Source organism: Cygnus atratus, chromosome 3 (genome assembly GCF_013377495.2).
Source record: "Cygnus atratus isolate AKBS03 ecotype Queensland, Australia chromosome 3, CAtr_DNAZoo_HiC_assembly, whole genome shotgun sequence".
NCBI classification, from domain to species: domain Eukaryota; kingdom Metazoa; phylum Chordata; class Aves; order Anseriformes; family Anatidae; genus Cygnus; species Cygnus atratus.
In genome coordinates this window covers 27,924,806-27,947,404 of record NC_066364.1, presented here as the reverse complement: position 1 = coordinate 27,947,404, position 22,599 = coordinate 27,924,806, and the positions used below count along the sequence as shown (strand labels likewise).

Sequence of the window (22,599 nt, the reverse complement as noted above, 5' to 3'; positions counted from 1 at the left end):
GGGTAATGGTTTTAAATTGAAAAAAAGCTTCACTTTTGTCAAGTCTGTTCCAGATCAATGATACTTTGTTGGCATGACAACTGAGAGATATATTGTCCAGTTATGGAAAATGCTTATATTCCTCTGGTTACTATCAGGTGTATCCCACCAAAGCAGTCAGCCACTTTGCTTAGTAACCCATTACTTCTGTCTATGTATCCTTGTAATCTGTTGACAGTTTGCTATGTGCTCTTGTGTGTATTTATTTTGGACAAATGTCATACACGTGATTCATGGTTTAGTATCAAAAAGTTACTCTTCATTCTTACTGAGCGGGTTCTGTTTTGCACACATTAGCTCATTAAGCAATCTCTTCTTTGCCTCATTGAATCTCTCCATTTCTATGCACAGTCTGTGTCAGTTTATTGCCTCCTTTTGAAAATGTAGATTTAAGATCTTCAGAACTAGGTCTTATTTATTTATTCATTTATTTATTTTATTTTATGTTTGTACATCTAACTCAACAACATATTAGTGTAACTATTTACATTGGCAGTTAGATCCCACACCATAGCAATCATAAGCAGTATTTTGATTTAGCGCTGTATTAAATAAAACCAAATGTTATTTGTTTTGTATGGGTTGGGTAGCTTTTTGTTCACAGCTCTGTGAGGTTTCTCATTTCAAGACAAGGAAGGATTCTTATAACTTGGTTGATACTTCTGCTAAATATTGTTTTGTTTGTTTGCTTGTTTCTTTTGTTGTTTTGTTTTGTTTGTTTCTAAAGGACAATGTTATTAACATCAGGTCAATTATCTTTAAGTGTTTTTGTCATTGAAATATCCAAATAAAACAGATTTCTGTCTATTTTAACTTTTTTCCTGAGAAAATCTGTCTCTGCAATTACCTTGTTTATTACAATATTTCTCAAGCATTTATTTTATGTTGTCTGAAAGAATTTATTTGCAGTGTTTTATCCAATCAAGGATTCGATTCAATTTTCAGTTTTTTTTTTTTTTTCTTTTCATAAGAAGGTTTGGTTAAAAAGAAAGAGAGAGAATACAGTGTATGTCTTCCCATTTAAGCAAAATAGAGTCTAATGCATCCATTATATGACATTACTTTGGCTATGTTCAGACCCAAAGAAATACCTTTCATTGCAATTAGGTCTTCAAACCATGAGATAATCCAAATTAAAGAAGTGATTATGTTTTCCAAATAATTGAAGATCTGACCTTAACACACATCAGAAAATAAAGTGTGTAACACTCTCTATGATCACAGTGATTGTACGGTCTTCTACTTTTTGCTTTCAGTTTTGCTGTTAGCCTGTAGGTTACAAATCTATTCTCTGGACTTTGGGTTTTGCAAAAACTTGCCTTTATATTTCTTATTTCACTGCAGTCAGATGGTCTGCTGGCCTAACAGATCTGAGCATGGCTCAATCAGCAAGCCCCTGACTGCTGTTTTCAGTTTGACTCTCCTAATGAGTATACACAATTTTTTTTAAGCTGCTGCTCTAGCACCTAAAATTGCATGGAGGTTTTTGTTCCACTGTTTTGAGTTGTTGAGACTAGGCAGTAATGACACCAACACAGACTGGAAATCCAACTAGATTTTCCAACTAGAATCCAACATCCAACTAGACTTTCCAACTAGAATCCAACATCCAACTAGACTTTCAGTGATCTGGCAGAGCAAGAAAATTGGTCTCAAAAATCAAATGTTTCAGGCTGTATGATGATTAGCATAAAAAAATTCAGTCATATTAGACACAAGAATCTTTTGATTTGCTTTCAAGTATGTAGCATGTTATATTTCCAATTTCCAATTTAAACCTAAAGTTCTTTTCTCTTTATTGACTTTCAAGCTTACAAATCTAATACATGTAGCAAGTTGTATTTTTGGTATGCATACATATTCTGACACATATACAGACTCATTTGACAACAGTGGAAGGTGGTATGCATGACCTGCTGGTAAGTTTACAGCCCTTCACCATTTGTAACAACTACCACTATTTAGATTTAAAGCGTGATTTAAAATACCACATTTAGTCTGACTACTTGTCTTTCACATTAATTGCTTCACTGTAGTTGTACCGTTCTTCTCCCTTTGTAGATCTCACTCTGTCATACTGTACTCTCTTGGATTTTTCATTTCTTCATTTCTTTTACCTGCCGTTTACTATTATTGCTATCAAAGGAAGTTCACAAAATTGGTATAATTACTCTTTGCCTTTTGAATTAGCTAATCCTAATGAGGCCTTAATTTTCCAAATGAATATGGTACAGAAGACATTTCCTAGCAATGCATTGTGTTTCACAGATAGAAATAAAATAAGTTTTCACTCTGTACAATAAATCATTCCAGCAGGGTAAAACTTTCAGTGCTCCTTTTTTTTTTTTTTTTTTTTTTTTTCCATAGTGAGAAATGCAATATCAGAAATTATTTTCTTCGCCTTCACAGAAATTGAGTGATTCACATACACCTGAACAAGTGCATTGACATCTTGTGGCTAGTCAGGATTTGCCTGCTTTGTCCTTAGGGAAGACCTCTACTCCTTTCTGCATTGCAGTTCTTTTACTCTGGGAAGAAACTTCCTGATGATAGATTTTTACTGCCCACAGGGACCTAGGGTAGAAGACTTTGTTTCAAAGGTAGATGGTTTCCCACAATCTAGAGCAAAAGGTTCTTGCTGTTTCATTCTCCTAGGAGTACAGAAATGTGGTCTCAGTCTTCCACCCTTCTCTTAATGCATTATATTGAATGGAATTTCTTCAGTGATTTGCTGGAAGCATCTGCAAGCAGATATTGCAGGTGTCCTACAACTCCAGGACAATTTTATGGAAGGGGAACCATGTGAAATCACCTCACTAGCACAGGGCAAAGAGGTCATCTGACATAATCATGTATGAACAGTATACCCTCGCTCTTTTCAGTGGTGGACATGGCTGACAATGTAGCGTCTCTGTGAGAATCTCCAGACATCTATGAGAGGAAAACAGCACTGTTATTTTCAGTTATATTCACAGATGGACAGTCTGTAGTCTCCTGCTCTGTGCTGAGGGGCACAGCTAAAGACACAGCCCCCAGATAACTGAGGATAACTGAGGCACTGATCAAGACAGATTAAGGAAGAAGAACCTGAATTACACATTTCTTCTGAAATGGGATGTTACCAGGTGGTTAATCTGAGCAGTGTTTATACTTAAGCATCTCAAACAGACATCTTATTTATACATTGCTCTGAAGGCATCTCAACTGAAAGGGAGAAGATGTATATTATACCCATTTGCACATTGCATCATTTGGCTATAGCATTTTTTAACCACATCTGGGACATCCAGAAAAAAAAGTTATTACTCTGAGTTGATTTCTGAAGGAGGGTCTTACTCCTTCAAGTATAAATGGAAGCAAGGGAGACCTTAACTTAGTTAAGTTAGGTGTCCAAATTGGTGGTGTGAATACTCTGCTTTTTCTAGTTCTAGATGCACGGGCTGGTCAATAGAAGACCTTTCATTATTTAGCCTACTGTATTTAAGACTTTCTTCTTTGTCTGCCACATTTCTGTCTCTCATCTCTTCGTGATACTGGCAAGAATATATTATGAAATGTCCATGGGGAATATACTGTATTGTCTAACTTTCAGACCATATGATATCATAATTAGTTTAATTTCAACAGCAGAATTCAGATGTTTTAACGATTATTACTCTTTCCAAGTTTTCATTATCCATCACATTTAATTTATAACATCAATTATGAGATCTTTTCTGGCTTACAACAGCATCCTTTTGTTTTCCTGAGATGAAAGCAATATTATTATATATATGTATTTTTTTTCCAAGATTACTAGTATCTTTTGTTAGATGTTGACTACTTTTGGGGAATTCAGGAATAATTGAAGTTATTTGACAGCATTGCTGAGGTGCATATTAGAAGGCAACCTCTAAATAACTGTATCAAATTTAACTGATGTTAATTAGGTTCATTGTTAATCTAATGGTAAAATTTTGTCACTAGAACCCATAAATCTTTGAGTTTGTATGGAAAGTTTATGTTTTGTAAAACAAAGTGGAAGTGGCAGGTTTCAAGAGAAACACATAGAGTTCTTGATGGTTTTATCCTTCCATCTAACATATTGCCATACCAAGGAAATTGTTGGCACTCTGTGCATGTGAACCATAAAGCAAAGGGAATAACTCTGTTTTCTATTACAGGCAAGAAAAGGGAACATGGGTAACAAGCTAGATATCCCCTAGGATGAAGACTGATTGAATTTCTGTATGAAAGTCAAAGAGGATGTTTCATTTCTTCCTAAGCCCCATACTGAGACACAGCTACGCTGCTAGCAGAATGCTTTTACCCTCACTACTGTACACACAATGAATGGCAATATACAGAAGCTGAGCCTGGCAGGAAACATCAACACCATGTTACTTCTTAACACCTAAGGTTTTCTTTATTAACAGGAGCCGATGCACAGTCTTTTCTCAGCTCTCTCTCTTTGTTAGTCTGTTTCTCCACAGAGAACTTTGGCGTGAATCTTTGGCCATTTTTCTTCACCTTGTATAAATCTTTATTTTCTTGAACAAAGAAATCAGTCTTTCAGCTTTATCATTAAGCTTGACCATTTCTTCTGACTAAATTTTCTGTAGTTCCGTGAGAATTGCAATGTTACCCTGCTTTCAGAGAGATGACATAGAAAACTAATAAGTAAATATAGCACAAGTTCTAGCAGGCAGAGAAGTTTGTACAATACATTTATAATGGGCAACATGCACTAGTGAAATTTATTGTCTGAGGAAAGATTTGTCAGTGTCATTGACTACACTTAACTAGGTAGCATTTTCTGTTTAGAGAAAATGTAAAAAACAAAACAAACAAACAAAAATAACAACAAAAAAAACAACACTACTAAAATAAAAGCCTTATGATCGATCTTTTCCCTGCCATCCAGAAATTCCTTCTATTTTGGAACTTAGGTAACTGAATGTTTAAGTTTGAATTGCATGTCACTTTACCACCATCTCTTTTGTTTTCTTATCACAGGGACAATGGATCAGTGTACTTTGCCAGCTACTACAGGTTAGATCAAAATCCATGTTCTGAAATGTCAGTTTTCCACATTGTGGGATGAACATTAACTAAATGTTCTACAAATATAACACACTAATCTTACTTTTTTTTTTTCTTTTTTTTTTTTTTTCCCCCAACATTTGAATAGCTATCCTGGACAAATAGATGATCTAATTAGAAAAATACAAAAACATACAAATCAATAGGACTAAGTTAAATGACAAAGGATTACCTTTAAATGGAGTGCTTATCAACCAAAATCACAAATATAATAATAAAAAATAAAGAAGGGACTGTACTACATTTGCAGGATAATTCGTTGCAAGTGAAGTACATGCCTCATTTGGTTATTCACTACGGGCATGTTCCATTATACCATATGCATAATTAGTTGAATTTCTGTAGTTTGTTCATCATCTGTCACAGGCAGCTCATCCACCTGGCTGCCTGAGTAGACTGGTCTGAACAGTTGCATTTTTGCCTTGGCTTTGTCATCCTGATACCTTCTATTGACAATGTTGCTAGGTACATAGGTGGAGGGAGTGGAGTGTATATGCATGGGGGCACCAATGAATGGGTTTATCTTTGAGCTTCCACTAAATAGGTACTAGAATGACTAGCAAAAATCTTCAGCATGTCATTAATTTACACCCTATCTATCTCACAATTATTTTAAAGTGTTACAGATTTATTTTTTAAGAGAGCTATGGGAATAATATGTTATTGCCAGCTTTTTTTCTGCAGGCCCTGATTAATTTCAGAATCAGAGATTTCAGCAAGTTATACAAATACTGTATAAATAGCACTTCTGATATGGAATGCTATTATTTAGCACTGTTTTGCTCTCTTACACAATGTTGTAAGTGATAAGGTCTCAACTCCACCCTGTTATTAATAAGATTGTTACTTATATGTCCAAATGTGAGAAACTACAGAGGTTTAAAGAGGTGTACTGTGTGGGGTACACTCTTAGGTTACAGTAAAAACTCCGTGATTAATATAATGACAGCTAAAAGTACACAGAAAGTGAGTGTTGCATAAGCTGTACAGAGCTGTATACAGTGAATTGAGTAAATCTTCAAAAAGTCTCTTAACATACATTTTGTTTCAAAAGACTAACATTAGAAGCATAATACTTGATGACAAATCTGAAATTTGTCAAGCTTTCAGGGTATCAGTGATGCTAGACAGAGTAACACATTGCTTTCATGTATTCATTCACTGTCTTTCCTCTTTATTTCAGACACCTGCAGATGTTTTAGAGTTCTTAGCTTAGTATTTTCTTATTTGGCTTTGGAATTTAACATTAAAGCAAATCCTGACTTGAAACAGTTTTCCATTTAATCAAAAACAAGTCAGTGCCATTTCAAAATGTATGTATTCTCATAAGCACTGCTTTCTATTCATTATTATTTCTTTTAATTTCATACATTAAAGCATCTCTTTCAAGTGTTATTAGTACAAATAATTTTTCCAAGGACTTTTAAAGATTCTACTTTAATGTATGTTTGCATTTGTTATTTCCCTTTTACAGCTGCTGTACCCTCAGATACACTTGTCCCTAGTTTTACTTAACCACAAAATTATCATACACATAACACTAAAACAGAAAAACATTAGTGGCTTTATCATACTGGTTAATCAAATTTATTATACAATAACATGACAAGAGGAAATGTTACAAGTTGACATATGTATCTGGAACATGGCCTTGGAAATTATCAAATATATTCACGTCAAACCAGTAAGTACCAGTGGTGAGGTAACATTTGTAATTCAAACTGCTCCACATACAATTAAAAACTACACATTAAAATCAGTTTGCAAGTGAAATCATAACTTTGTTTCTGAACCTTTCAGATAGCATCACTGTATTTTACATGTCATGAGTTATAATGTACATCGCTGTTGTCTATGTCATTAAACTTTCTGTGCATCTCTGATTCCAACAACTTCAAGGAATCAACGTTAGGCTCTGATGTTATATTCAGCAAAGAGAAATCAACAAGAATTTGAATTAGCTTTTTCTGTCAGTTTAATCTTTACCAAATTCTAGGAAACTTTTCTGATAGGAAAATGGAGAAGATTAAAAGGCTTGATCATCATAATTGTTTAATAGAACACATTTAGAAGGATCACCTATAGATAATCATGTTCAAAACTTATACTATTATGTTTGGCAATGATAGAAAAGATGTGAACAGAGAAAATATTGAAATGAAATAGTAAACTGCTACAAGTTTTTTATGAACTTAGAAAGTTTAATATAATTTAATATGTATTATTCATTTATTTTTTGATTCTCAAGTGCTACTCAGCTCATGTTCAGAAGCATAGCAAATCAGAATAGTAATAAAGACATCCACAAAATGACAAAATCATACATAACAACATAAATTTAAATTTATAGATATTTTTGGCAAATAACTTAAAATATTATTCAACTAAATGAGAAGATAACATCAAAGTCCTATATAAATATATAAATGTCAAAAAAGTTTGCCAGTGCTGCCTGTTTTGCCAGAAACTACCTTTGCTGCTCTAGCAGTGAATTTATACTAGTTTCATTTGAAGATATGACTGTCTCAGACAGATTTTTTATGACATGGATTTAGTGTTTTATCACAGGCCAGAAAGTGAGGCCATCTTTTCTGTTTATTAAGTAATGGTTCTTTTCGGGTAAGCACAGGAACTAGAAATAGTTATTGATTTTGCTACAGTTTTCACACAGGAAATTAAAGGCTTTATCTGCAGTACATAAATCTCAGGTTGGTAAGGTAATGTATTCTGAACACACTTTAGAAGTGCACGACTGCTAAGGTAAACAGGTCAACTCTGTTTGAAAGGTTAGTAAAATTTGTACATTTCAATATGTTGCTGGAATCTATAAAAAAATGACAAATCACAGTTACACAAAAATATTTCTGAAGCTATATAAAAGCAAAACCAAAACCAATTAAACACCACCTGTCCCAGAAAAAGGCTGTATTCTGTTTATTTACTTTATTTGTTTTAATGTATTATTATTTATTGTATTCTGTTATTTATTTCTAAAATTAATGAGCACCTTCAAGCAGGAAGTCACAGATATAATAATGCAAAATTATATCTACCTGCAAGATTTACATACAATAATCACATACATTCTTGTATTAACATACAAGAATTTCGGGAATAACGTAGTTTACAATTCAGAAACCACTGAGTTGGTTTGGATAGCAGAAGTGTTCTTTTGTTTCTTGAAAACATGATGGGATCAGTGAAAAACACAGCATCTTTCCTATCCCCAAAGTCTGTGGTGATGTTGAAACTGTTTCCAGGCAAAGCTTTTCAATTGCCATACATGATCAATAGTTTTAGTTAATCTGATTGTCCCTTTTATAGATCGTCTGTTACTATTTTTTACTTTCTGTGTTGACTAGGGAGATAATTGATCCTTGTTCACTTTCTTACATGACTTCATGTGTTTGTAGACAGTTCTGTCTTCTTTCATCCACCTTTTTAACAGACTGAACAGTACTGTTTTGTTAACCTTTCTTAATAGGTCTTATTTTCAGAGCTTTTAATGATTTTTATTGTTCTTGTCTAAACCGTCTCCTGTTTGACAGTGTCTGATTTAAAATGTGGCTTTCATGTTAAATACCATGCTCCAAATGAAGAGAAATATGGCTGAATGCCAATGTGTTTTTACTTGACTATCCAGGTAAAGACTAGCAGCTAATGTATTAATTGAGACAAGCTCCTCTTAGAGTTTACAGGCAAGCTGATCATTGTATAATCTTCCCTTGTTCTCAGTTTATCCTTCATTTTTTGGTGAGTGATAATGTCCAGAAGAGTCTGCATTTTAGTGGAAGCCAAGCACTGCTTTTCTGAAGCATGTTTTTTCTACATTTGTAATCCACTGGTCGTCTGGAATTAAAATATCCTGAATAAAGTCAGCTTCAGAAATACAATGGAAGAGGTTAATCTATAGAAGCTGTAACTGCATAGAACTCAGATTTCTAATTTAAATTCTGCTTCCAGCCATTGATTTCTATATTAACATTCATATTATAGATTTGCAACAATTTGTCCTGTTTGTAAGGTTTTTTTTTTTTTTTTTTCAAGATCTCATTCAGATGAAATCTATAAAATAAACGTTTCAGCATAGGGTTAGCTAGGCTAGCATTAGAAATGGTAGGTTGAGTGCAAACCAAAAAAAGTATATTTAACACAGTAAAAACAAGTAAAAAATGTTATTATTATTATTTATTTTTCACTTTAATGATAACATGATTCTGTTTTGTCTTGTTCATTATTTGAATAACTCATATCTTACATCTCCATGCAGGTCAAATATTTTTACATGCAACAGGGCAACCTTTTTCTGATATGCAAGCACAATAAGTTTCTACCCTTTATGGGTTTGATTCTTAGCATTCTTAAATATTCCTAATAAAATTCTTGGACAGAATAAACTGTATGTTTATGAACAACATCCTGACATTTTGTTGTCAGATAATCAATTTAAACCTCAAGCAACCCTTCAATCTGCAAAGTGTATGCATTATTGCAAAAGTGTCAGTTTGTTTGTTTACGTGGCTAGATGTTCTGCAGTGGTGTCTCTTTTCCCATCAAAGGTCAGGTTAAATTTTTTTTCATTTTCTGCCAAAAATCTATGGGTTTTTCATAAAGTTGTGGTCTTGTTTCTATCTTTCCTCTCCAGATCAACAGAAAATGTCATACATAATGCTGCCTGAGACACATCAATCTATACTCACGGCAGATATATCATCTGTGAAACTAGTTCAAGAAAGCTGTCAGGTCTCATTGGGAAAATTAAGCTTTCTATTAAGAGAATGAATCATATATGACAAACATTGAATGATAGGCTGGAAGAAGCTATTGTTCGTGAAGTGCCTCTCAGCTTCAAGTCCCTTCTCTATTCACAGTTACAGTAGCTTATTGCTTCTCTAATTTATATGTGTATATATATATATATATATATAAATGTATTGCATTGTTCCACAGATTTAGGACATACCATAAGAAATTTTTCAACATATTAATGTTATTCAGATCTGAGGAGAAAAAATGATGGTTCTCAAGCCTTCATTTAAGAAAAACAAATAAAGAGCTCTTATAGGTGACCATTTGTCTGATTAGGTTCTACTGTTTTTCTCCTGCTTTACTTGTGTGAGAATATGCTTCTTATGGCAGGGATGTCTAACCTTTCACAAAGTGAAATCCAGAAAATGAAAAGCATAGCATAGCATATCCCTAAGAAGTTTATTATTCCATTTCATCAGGTTATTCTAGGAATAGAAGTAACAAAACCTCATTTTACAACTGTTCATCTCTCCTTACCTATGCTTGTTTTTAGCGAGCACAACAGCATACTTCTTTGTGCCCTCACTGCAGTACTTTGCCATTCTTCCCTGTTTTCCTAGACACTACCCTTCCTCATTTTCTTCCTACTTTTAGTCTACTATTCTGCTGTTTTTCCTATTGTCTTTTGTTCCCATTCTCTTTGCTCTCTTCCTGCTCCTAGGGGGCCTCTGCAGATATTCATAACATGAACGAGTAACAGTTAGGACAGTGGAGAGAAATAGCAAGTGGAGAGAAAAAAATGCTTGAGGTATGCAACAGTAAGTTTAAGACTTTTTTTTTTTTAATTTTAAATTTTATTTTATTTTTATTCATAGAATGGTTTGGGTTGGAAGGGACCATTGGACCCTTAAGGATCATCTAATTCCAACCTCCCTGCCATGGGCAGGGACACCTTCCATTAGATCAGGTTGCTCAAAACCCCGTCCAACCTGGCCTTGAACACCACCAGGGGTGGGGCATCTACAACTTCTATCGGCAACCTCTTCCAGTATCTCACCACCCTCATAGAAAAGAATTTCTTTCTAATGTCTAATCTAAATCAACGTTTTTTTAGTTTAAAGCTATTACCCCTTGACCTATCACTACACTCCCTGATGAAGAGTCCCTCTCCTTTTTTTTTTTTTTTTTTTTTTAAGGTTGTGGCTAAATAACACTTAATCCTTATACCTATGTACATCTTAGTTCGCAAGTCCAGTTTGATGCCCTGACTCTCCCACTCTTTCCTACAAAGAATGGAATAGCCGCTGTCTTGCATCATGATTTACATTTAGAGGTTGCCAGAGTGAGTATCTCGTGCCTTCTATAGAAGTTATAATGCACATGTTGTTGTATTGATTACTGAAGAATTTAATCTCATGTGTGAACTCCAATATTGACTAAAAGGTCTGTCTTGATGTACTTTGAAATGTTATTTCCGTAATTTCAAAAATGTTTTTGTGCTTGACAACCAGTTGACTGTGTGCATACTCTTAAAGTGCATTCCTTTAAACTCTGACATTACACAGGATACTGTCACAAAAAGCTGACTGAATCTGCTGTAAAAATATGCTAATAATTAGATCTTGATTTTGAGAATTCCACTGACAGCAACTTTGATTCTTTTGTTCCTTGTACTGTTTCCATAACTAAAGTAAAACGCTGACAATAATGTTGACATATTGGTGGAAACGGGGTAAATCAGCCTCTATGCTCTTAAGAAAAAAAATTATTGTAGTCTGTTTCAAAATAAATAAATAAATAATGAAAGAAAAAAGCACAGACTCAGAATGCAAGAAAAAAAGTAAGATCCTGGAGCTAAATTACAGTACAATGAAAGAGCTAATGATGACTAGCTACAAGATAGCCAGTGAAGCTGAGACAAGAACAGCCTGAAGTAATAGTCACTTCAGAACTGATTGGTCAAAGTGTTAAAATTAATTACAACAGAAATGCTCCCTTTGCCAAAGGATGAGATTAGAGAGAATAACCTCAGAAGTGCTCAGCTTGAATTTCTAATGTATTCTTTCTGCAAGTATTTTTTGAACGCTCAGAGTAATACTTAGCTGAATGGCTGCAAATAGATACACAGATAAACTGCTCCAATATACAGACATACCACTAATGCCGTGAAGCTATCTTTGTGAATCAAAGAGTTGTTAAATTATATTTGACTATCTCATTAGCTCTCTGCAGAATATACTTTTACATTCCAAATATCTGTAAACAGCCAGAGTTCTCTTTTAATAATTAAGCTGCCAAAGCAGAGCTTGCTCCATTGCAGAAGTGGAGAATTTACTGCAAAAATTCTTCAATACATTTGTTCTGGCATAGGAGAATATTAAGGATTTTAATAACATGTAAATATTTTAGAGTAACATCATTAAAAGTTAATAAATAGATGTGTATACTTATAGGTATGTACAAATGTATATACATATTGACAGTGACAGCAAGATAATTATATCTTAAAAAACTTTTTTTTTAAAAAAAAACTTGTTTAAAGTAATTTTACAGGCAAGAATGATGTCTGCTTGTGCAGTAATGATACTGTCCTGTGTGCCCCAAATCAGAATCTTAAACTGCATGATTGCATATCAATTTTTCACCACTGAATATTACCTCATTGAGTTGATAGGTGACTATTAATCATTGTCTTCATCTTTGTAGTGATGTATATCGTTTAGCCTTATTTATTATATACAGTCTGATCTGGGTTTACCTGAAGAGTTAACCTTGGCTAAGGGCCAGGTGCTCAGCCGTCTGCTTACCCATCTTCTCAAAAGGACAGAGGGGGGAAAGTAAGATGAAAAGCTCATGGGTTGAGATAGATAGGGAGATCACTTAGAAGTTAATGTCATGCACAAAACAGACTCAGCAAAAATAAGTTTAATTTATTGACAATTAAAATAGATTTGGATAGTGAGAAACAAAGACAACAACTAAAAAAGACATTGTTTTGCTCCTTCTCCTCCACTCCCTTTTCCATGATCATCTTTACTCCTGACTCCTCTACCACTCCTGCCCTGAGTGGCACAGGAGGATGAGGTCAGTCCAGTTCCACTCTGCCACTCTTCCCTCCTCACATTTTTCTCACGCTTCAGAGTGGTTCTTCTCCCTGAGCTGCAGTCCTTCAGGATAAACCTGCTCCACAGTGGTATCCTCCATGGGCCGCAGGGTATTCTTTGCTCCAATGCCTAGAGCACCTCCTCTCCTCAGAGGGTGGCGAGGCAGTGGAACAGTTTGCTCAGAGAAGCTGTGGATGTCCCATCCCTGGAAATGTTCAAGACCAGGTTGGATGAGGCTCTGCGCAACCTGATCTAGCAGGTGGCATCCCTGCCCATGGCAGGGGTTTGGAACTAGATGATCTCCAAGGTCCCTTCCTACCCAAGCCATTCTACGATTCCTCCTACTTCTACATTGACCTTACTGTTTGTAGGGCTGTTTCCCACTCCTTTTTTTCTCCTCCTCTTCTGTCTGTTTGGCATTTTCTTCCCCTTTTTAAAATAAACTTCCCCAGAGGCATCGCCATCTTGGCTGCTAGGCCCAGCCTTGCCCAGCAGTGGGGCTGTTGGAGCTGGCTGGAACCAGCTCTCCCCAGAGAGGCCCTGCAGCCTCCACTGCCACCTGCACCCCATAGTGCATAAAATACAGTGTTATTAAATACTCAAGGTATCTCTACAGTGATGTTATAAGAATAATGAAATTTTTCACAAAAAGAATTTGTATAAATTTACACATTCTTCCGTAATAACTGATATATATAAGCACAGTAGAGAGATTTCTTTAAGTGAAACATCAAAAACCTCAACCATTTAATCCAAAATAAATTAGTAGCTATCACGTATCAGGCTTTTATGAAAAAATGTGGGTGGCAACTATTGCCAAATATTAGCTTCAGTGCAGCTTTGACCTAGAACACACATCAGTTATAAAAATAATTTGATTGATAGATTTTTATGTGCAACTAGAAATTATTCCTAGCAGAAACAAAATTTTCTATGACAGTTAGATTTAAATGAGCCTGTAGAAATTATATAGGAACTTGAATAGCTATAATAATTCTTAAGGTTTTGCTAAGATCACACTAAGAGCAGAAATAGAAAAGCTTGGAGGGCTCAAAAAAATAATAAAAATCAACAGTCAAAAAAAAAAACATTTTGGAAAGTGTAAGATGATTTTTAATATTCAAGTTAATGAAAAAAATGTGCTAAGGTCTTATGTTTAGCTACCAGCCTTGTAGATATAATTAGATCAGTAAAGGTTATGCTTTTGCAATGTCCAGAAATATCTGAACACAGAAAGATGATATTGCTAGCTGGGTAGGTTAGAATGATTAATTAGAAATTCACTTTCACAGCTAATATTCAATTATTTTTGTCACAGTTTCTTCCAAAAGAAGAAAAAAGATTTTTTTTTCTCATTTCTTTTTTTTTTTTCTCATTTTGTAAAGAACCACTTTTCTTTATGAAGAAAAATAAAGCTACAGCCTCCTGACTTAAAACACATACTACAGTCAGGCCCCACTCTGGGTGAAGGAGCCAAGTCTGATGCTCATGTAGCATTTCACTGCTGGCCAAGACATACACATGGGACGAAGTCTGAACTCTCCTCTTTGCCTCAGTCAACATTTGTATCTAAAATTATATTTTATCTAATTTATGTCTAAAATTTTGGGGCAGATTGTTTGGAACTGAGAAGGAAAACTAGCCTTCTCAAAAAAGGATACAGGCTGCTGCACTTACCCCTCTGTCTGGCCAAAACATTCTTTGAGCTTTTCTGTGAAAAGTTGAGTAGGATGGAGAGTCTATGACAGTGACAGCAGCTGGGATTTTGATGCCAACTTTAATGTTTCTGAGCTTCCTAGGAACAAGTGATTGCTTTGAATGAAAGCAAACTCTTTCAGGCTCTGAAATTAGAATTTATACCAAAGCAAAATTCTGAATCTTTTTGCAATGGACTTGTTAGGCTTGAAAGTGAATATAACTTTAAGAAGTTTAAAATTAAATGTGTGTTTGTGGAAGTAAGCCATCTTGATAATAAAAAGGGTTTTAAAATGACTGACATAGAAAAGATGGGAATTTAATCCTCTTAGTACCACAGATGACTGTCTTATTTAACTGATGCTTTAAATGATGGGAATTCATTGCTACTAGAGAAATGTAAAACATAGATTAAAAACGAGTGTAAACTCAGATATCTTCTCCTCACTACTTGTATCATTTCTTAGCAGAGTGATGCAAAAGCAGAAGTCTTTGAAGAAGGATTTGATTTTAGTTTAGGCCATCAACCACTTTCTAGGTCCTTTATCTCTCCTGACTGAGAGCTAATATTGTTTTTCCGACTCACCTGTTTGAATGATCTGTACTCATCCACCCAGCAGTTGATGTCAGTTTTGCCCTCTTAGGAGTAAGCTGATGAAATTTTAAGAGTATTATCCAAATTTGAATACTAGTGATCAATAACTTGTGTTATTTAAATTGAATGGAGAAAGAAAACAATTAAAAAGATACAACCACTAGAAGTTTTATGCCAGCATAAAGCAGCTCTTTGGAACATTGTTATCTGTCTTCAAAAGATTTGGAGCATTGCAAAATTTCCACAGAAGAATTTTGTGACATTGTGACAGTATTCAACATTGTGACAACATTGTGACAGTATTCAAAAAGAAAAGAAAAAATAATGGAGCTAATTGTAAACTGTACTGTCATGACATTGTGTTTGGGCTGAGATGGGGTTTGATTAATTAACAGTCAAAGTAGGTTAACCTTGTAAGCACCAATTAACATAAGTATAAGGAAACAGAATGGTTATATTAAAAAAAAAAAAAAAAAAAGGCTTCCAATTATTTGCAAGGTGGCTGGAAAAGGTAATGGGGTTGTTCAATCTGGTTTATGCTTCTGTAACACATGTAGCAAGATCCACATTGATACGTGCTTCTTATGGTGTCCTGGAGGAATAGGCTCTTCGCTGCACATAATTTACTATTTTTTGTTAGTAGACTGGTAGAACTGACTTGAACTTGAGGCAAAAAATCCTTTCAGATACAAAGGAAGAGGCGTACTCTGGAAGTGTCAAGTGAGTTTATTTCATATTTGAGAGAGGAATGATTGCTGCTGGGGCACAGAGACGGGGTACAGTATCTACATTTCAGAAATGCTACCCAGAAATTGGAGACGGTTCAGAGAAGAACCTCGAGAATGATAAGGAGATCAAAAAACTGGGCTCTCCCTAAAATATACAGCTCAAACAATTTGTCTAATAAAAGACAGGTCTGTGGGGGTGACCCCAGCCTAATCGATATATAATTTCCTGGGAATAGAAATCTATTAACAGAGTACTAGCAAAGAAGGAAAGTAATTGCCTATAGTAAGCATTTAGCTAATGGATTCTCCATCTCTAGAGAGTATTTATAAATCTATACTGGATATCATTAAACGATATGCTTGAGATCAAACAGGAATTAATTCAAGGCATTCTGAAGTCTGCATTTTGTTGGAGGATAGGCTAGATGGTCATGACCTGTAATGGAATATAATAATCTGTATTTTCTTATTGATTAGATAATGTCATAAAATCAGTGAAACTCTGTTTAAACTGCAAGTTATTTTTAAAATAAGGGCTAAAATACTATTTCTTTTTTTTTTTTTTTTTGGGGGGGGGGAATATTTTTTGTGCAACAGGGTTACTAATGACTAGAGTAAATTTTATATTTTATATATTGTTGCCCTTGTCTACTAGAGAGTTTACTGGGAGATGATTAATAAGATTTGGTTTGCAGCAGCAACAGCAGTAAAGAAAGTGCAGATCAGGAGCACAGCAAAGTTTTGTTCTCTATGAGGAGCTCACTATTCTGGTTGATATTGAGCTACACAGAGTTTTTGTTTTTAATAGGTGTAATTAGCAATTTTAGTGTGTTAGAATACAAATGAATTGCATTTCAGAAAGTCTCTCTTACAATGGTGCATCTTATGGAATTATTGTTAAAGTAGTGGAGAAAAATACTTCTGAATCCTTACATTTTTTTCAGCTGAGTAGTTAGCTTTTACTGAAGAACATTAAAACATAGAATAATAATGGTACTGAGTTAATTTCAGAAGATATAGATTCATAGAATCATAGACTCATAGACTCATAGAATGGCTTGGGTTGTAAGGGACCTTAAAGAACATCTAATTCCAAACATGGGCATGGACAGCTTCCACTACACCAGTTTGCTCAGAAATGTAGGAAATTTTGCTCAAAAATGTAGGAAGAAGTTTCACAAGCAGATGAAATAGAGCTAGAGGACACCTGTAGGGAAAATAACACAATTTTCAATTTTTTCTTTTTATGAAGACAAAACAGATTTTTTAATGATGTGTTGAATGTTGTAAAATCACGATGTAAAATCGTTGAATAGCATCAGAGAGGTTTTCCACCCTCGTTGTCTCATCTGGAGTAACTGACACACTGACACTTTTAGCTGTTAGATTTTTTTTTTTTTAGAAGGTTTTCCTTTTATCAGTGCCTTGCATTGATTTCCACAGACTGAAAACATGGCTGTGAAGAATATGCATTGCCATTCTGACAGTGGTCTGTGTTTCTACTATCTTTTCTATCTAGGTAGAATTTAGAATTAGGAACAGCCTATTTGATCAGGTACTTGATATCAGAAACTGATATTTGATCAGATACAAATTCATAGAGAAATTCACTGATGTGAGTGAAGCTGTGCCCAAGTGCAAAAAGTCATACAGATTTGATGACAGATATATTTGATGTACCAGCATTCCATATATACAAGGTTTAAATTAAAATCACATGTAGTCTGAAGATGTAGATGGTTTCTCTGCATTTTTTTTTTCTTTTTTTTCCCCCAACATTGTATCTATTGGTTGTGGTGTAGACAAATACTTGTGGTTACCTTTGTTAGTAAAAGATAATATCCTAAGGGTTTATTTGATGGAATGAGTGTATCATGAATGTATCTTAAGTATTGTGTGTTGGAAGTAAGTGTAAAGAAGTGAACATTGATTCTGGAACATGTCCTTACAACAAATCAATACTCCTGAACACAAAGATATTAATTTCTTTTGAAATCACATAATATATATTTTTAATGCATTAATCTTAAAATTCCATTGTAAATGGTATGGTATAAAACTGATTTTAATACACTTAAAAATATATTATTCAAAATACATATTCTTCTCTTTTACTTATAAATTTTGTACTGTGGTGGGTGGACTTGCATCACATTTGTTCTGCTAAGGAAATGGGATGTATTTCAGTCAATAATGCATGCATTATACTTACTTTAGTCTTCTAAAGTAGTTAAGTTACAGTGCTCAAAGTTTCTGTTCTACATTTAGGTTATTTTTTTATAGGATAATACTTATGCAACTGTCCTGGTTTCAGTTAGGACAGAGTTAATTTTCCTCCTAGTAGCTGGCAGGGTGCTATGTTTTGGATTAGAATGAGAAGAGCGCTGATAACATGCTGATGTTTTAATTGTTGTAGAGCAGTGCTTACACCAAGCCAAGGACTTTCCAGCTTCTCGCTCTGTCCTGCTAGCGAGCAGGCTAGGGATGCAGCAGGAGCTGGGAGGGGACAGACCCAGGACAGCTGACCCAAACTGGCCAAAGGGGTATTCCATACCATCTGACGTCATGCTGAACAATATATAGGGGTGGCTAGCCGGGGTGGAGGGGGTGCCGGCTGCTCGTGGATAGGCTGGGCATCGGTCAGCGGGTGGTGAGCAATTGCATTGTGCATCACTTATTTTGTACACATTATTACTATTAATACTATTATTATTATTATTATTATTGTTATTATTTTTCCTGTCTTAATAAACTGTCTTTATCTCAACTCACAGACTTCACTTTCCCGTTTCTCTCCCCCATCCCGGAGAGGGAGGGGGGAGGGTGAGCGAACGGCTGTGTGGTGTTTGGCTGCCAGCCGGGCTAAACCACAACAGCAACTTATATGTGCTTACTTGTGTTCAATGAAATCTTTACTTTATACATGAACATAGACAAACCAGCAATATATACTGGGCCATACAGAAAAATGCTGAAGTCCATTTCAAACATTTGTCATTCAGCCTTGGAAACTGGTAGATGCAATTTATATGCGAGCAATACTGAGAAGTTAGTAACTGTGCAATGTGTTAAAATGTGTTTACATTGCACTACCAACCTGTAGTCTCAGAGCCTCAAAAGACGATAAGCAACTAAATCTCTCCTCAGAGACATCCTAATTTTCAAAAACCCAGCAAGTGTCAAAGGGCCTGTGGAAAGCTTTATTGGCTGGAGACAGAGAAAATCAGACCATATAATTCAATTTACTGAGATAAAACATCTATTTTGAGTGAGATATTTTTCTTTCTCTGGAAGAGGCTTCAAAAGTAACTTACTGAAATATTCTTTAAGATACTAAATCATAATGACTGAAGCCTTCTCAAATTGTTTGGTCAAAAATTTGGAATGACTTCTGTATTACAGTACTGCTTCTACATCCTAGTAGGGATATCCAAAGAAAGGATATAGAGAATGTAGGCTAAGGATGGAGTGCTGGTGGAGGAAAAGGAGGAAGAAGCTGTAAGAAGAAACAGCTATGTAGCTTACTATATTGTGGGTGCAGTGAGTAGCAGAAGGATCTGGGAACTGGTACTCTTGCATGGCATTGCATACTCACAGAAAAAAAACAATCATAAGTTTCTCTCATGTCAGTTGGCTCGGATCTCAATTACAGTCAGCCTTTTGAGGAGGATATTGGTCTATCAGATGGAGAATGTTAAACAATTCTGGAGCTAAGAGGATTCCTTTTGAGGATTTTTTCCCCCTAGCAGGAGATTCTTTGATAATTTCATATTAGCTTTTTGAGGTCTGTCGCTTCAGTTTGCATAAAGCACTGGAAGCATGCTCTAATGATACGCTATAGTATAAATTTTTAGAGTTGGAATATCACCTGTTAGTAAGTCACGCTGCTTACACAAATCAAACTATAAACATCTACAGAGCATTTGTTCAATTAGACCTAATAATATTATTGATACAAATTGAATTAATTTGACTAGATGTGTTTTGCTTAAAATGGTAAATATATGTGGATTTGTAGCACAATTAATAACATTCGCATGATACCCCATGGTACTCCCTGAAAGTATGTCAAATAATTGAATATTTTAATTTTGAAATACTCAATTGTGCGAAAGTTCCACAGTTATTTGTTCTGCTTGCAATCACAATTAGGAATTGTAACAAGATATTTAAACTGGAGTGCAAGAAATCATGACTTACATCTAAACTAGGTTGATGAAGAAATAGACAATGTACCTTTTCATGAAAGGTATTGGTGAACTGCTCTTAATGTAGTTAGCAGTTCATGGACAGGTATATGCTAAGACCAATGAAAGATTAATGAATATGTTGTACAGTACAAATTAGAATGATATATATATACATGTATTTAATACAATGTAGTGACACTACATTGCTGGCTTAATGAAACAGAAATCCATTCATCCAACCAACTTAAAAAAGAAACCTTTCTCAGAAATCTTTCAGATTATATATATGTGAACACACCATCTCTTATTAAAGACGTTGAAGTTTTGCAAGGAAAGTAAGAAAGATAAGAACACATATGCCAAGAAAATGGGTTCTTACGCAGCGATTGTGTGGTTTGATCTGATTTGCCTTGTACATTTGTTAGACCAACAAAGGAATCTGGAATTAGAAAGCAGAAGATTAAACTGTAGAGCACAAAACAGAAAAGTAGAATGAATAGAATGTAAGCCTTTGTTTTTATTTCATTGCTCAAAACATTCATTTCATAGTGATATTCAGTCTGGGTATAGTAAATATGCTACCACACAAGAAGTGCTAAAGCATTTTAAAGGCAGAGCTATTACGTAGTTGCAGCTGCTCTGCCTTCTGGTGATAAAATTAATAAAACATCTCTACTGGTTTCCTCTGTTTCTATTGTGACAACATTAGTCTTTCTGTCTCTGGTACAGGACTAGAAAATGAAGAAAAACACAGTACAGTTTCCCAGTAATGCATGTTGACAGTTCCACTAAATTATGTGTGTACCTGGATGCAGTGGAACATGGTAAGTCACTGACACTTTTTCCTTTATATGTATTAAAAAAAAAAAAAAAAAAAGTGAACTTAAAATTTTATACTAGGAAAATAAATCGTTGTTAATAGTTATAGTTGAACAGTATAATAATACATTAAATATAAAATGTGAGTTATTTGCTAATTCCTCCAGATCTCAGTTAACAGAAGCTCCATTAATTTCAGCAAGCAACAGATCCTAAATAGCTTTGCAAGTCTGTACCCTAGCGTTTTTACTAACCTCTCAGGGTGAATGTGAACTATCAAACTGAGTGATTCTCAGCATAGTGGACCAAAATCTGTCCTCACCAAAGCTAGCAACATTGTGTAAGTCTCTGAGGATACGATTTAATGTAGAATTTGGTTATATACATTAAAATAAAGGTTCTCTTTTCAGACCAGATTCTTTCCATGTACATTAAGACAGTAAAAGAAATGTTATCAACATAACAAAAACGCTTTGTTTCATACTGGAACTACAAGTACAGCTAAACAAGTTAGTTGGCTCTTAGACTAGCTTTCCTGATTTCTGTACATTCTATACATACTTTGGCCCTTTTTGGCTGTTTCCAAGGAAATGGAACACACTGGAGCACGTGTGGCAAATGTGTATTGAAGCATTTTTATGTGTATTTTTTTTCCCATCTAACCTACAAAACTTTATAACCCTAAGACAGATAATAAAAATAGGAACATTTTATGGCTGTAATTGGATATGTTTAATAACAGAATAGCATGTCTGTCTTTGCTGTCATGGTGATATGATAACAAAACCACAAATCTTACCCCTTTCTTTATTGTACCTGTATTTTTGATAGCATAAGCAAAAAAAGGAGGAAAGAGTGTCTTTTAAATAGATGGTTTTTTTGCTCCCATTTGAGGTGGAAATATGATTTGTTTTAAGATCATTTCTCATGTATTAGCTTACATAGTACAATAGCTGCTTCCAAGGTCAAAAAGATCTCCCTAAGTTACTAAATGCTACTCACTGTGAATGTGCTCAGTGGAAGTAGCACACATATTTATGTTTCCATAAGTGTACAGTTATAACCATTTGTTTTCTAATACATGTCTGAAGTAACAGAGAGAGAAATTAAAAACATCACTCATGCAGTATACAAAGTGGTCATTTTGGTCACTGAGGGAAAGGCTTTCATTTAGAGTGTTGGAGCAAAATGCAGGGATCAGCAGAAGGCAGAGCAGATTTGTTGAGGTGTGGAGGAATCCTGTTGACACAAAAAGGAATCCTGAATTATTGTTTATACATCTTCACAGTTTGTAAGATCAACATATTTTTCAACAGCCCTCTTCTTACAGAACTTAGAATAGGAATTGAAAGTATATGAACTGTATGAAACTATAGTGTTTCTCTGTCACAGAAAGAAAATGCAGATGTTTTCTCTAGATATAGGTTAGAACAAGATGCTGCATATATGATTTCAAGAAAAAAAAAATCAATGTTAGCTGTATACCGTAGTGGTATTCTTTTGGTCTGAAATAAAGTCTATGTTGCAAACTTGTAAGAAAATATTAAGTAGAAAAATTGTTACTGTAATTGTACTACATTTTAATAGAACTGAGAATC

The 22,599-nt window shown here is 34.7% G+C and overlaps 1 long non-coding RNA gene across 1 annotated transcript in view; it reads left to right on the top strand.

Moving 5' to 3' along the window:
* Window positions 1-18,587: 18,587 nt before the first annotated feature.
* LOC118246165 (uncharacterized) overlaps window positions 18,588-22,599 on the top strand; it is a 49,073-nt gene continuing 45,061 nt past the window's right edge. The window contains exons 1-2 of the long non-coding RNA XR_004778092.2: window positions 18,588-18,642; window positions 20,912-21,006. This is a non-coding gene — a long non-coding RNA (uncharacterized LOC118246165). The remainder of the gene's footprint in view (window positions 18,643-20,911; window positions 21,007-22,599) is intronic.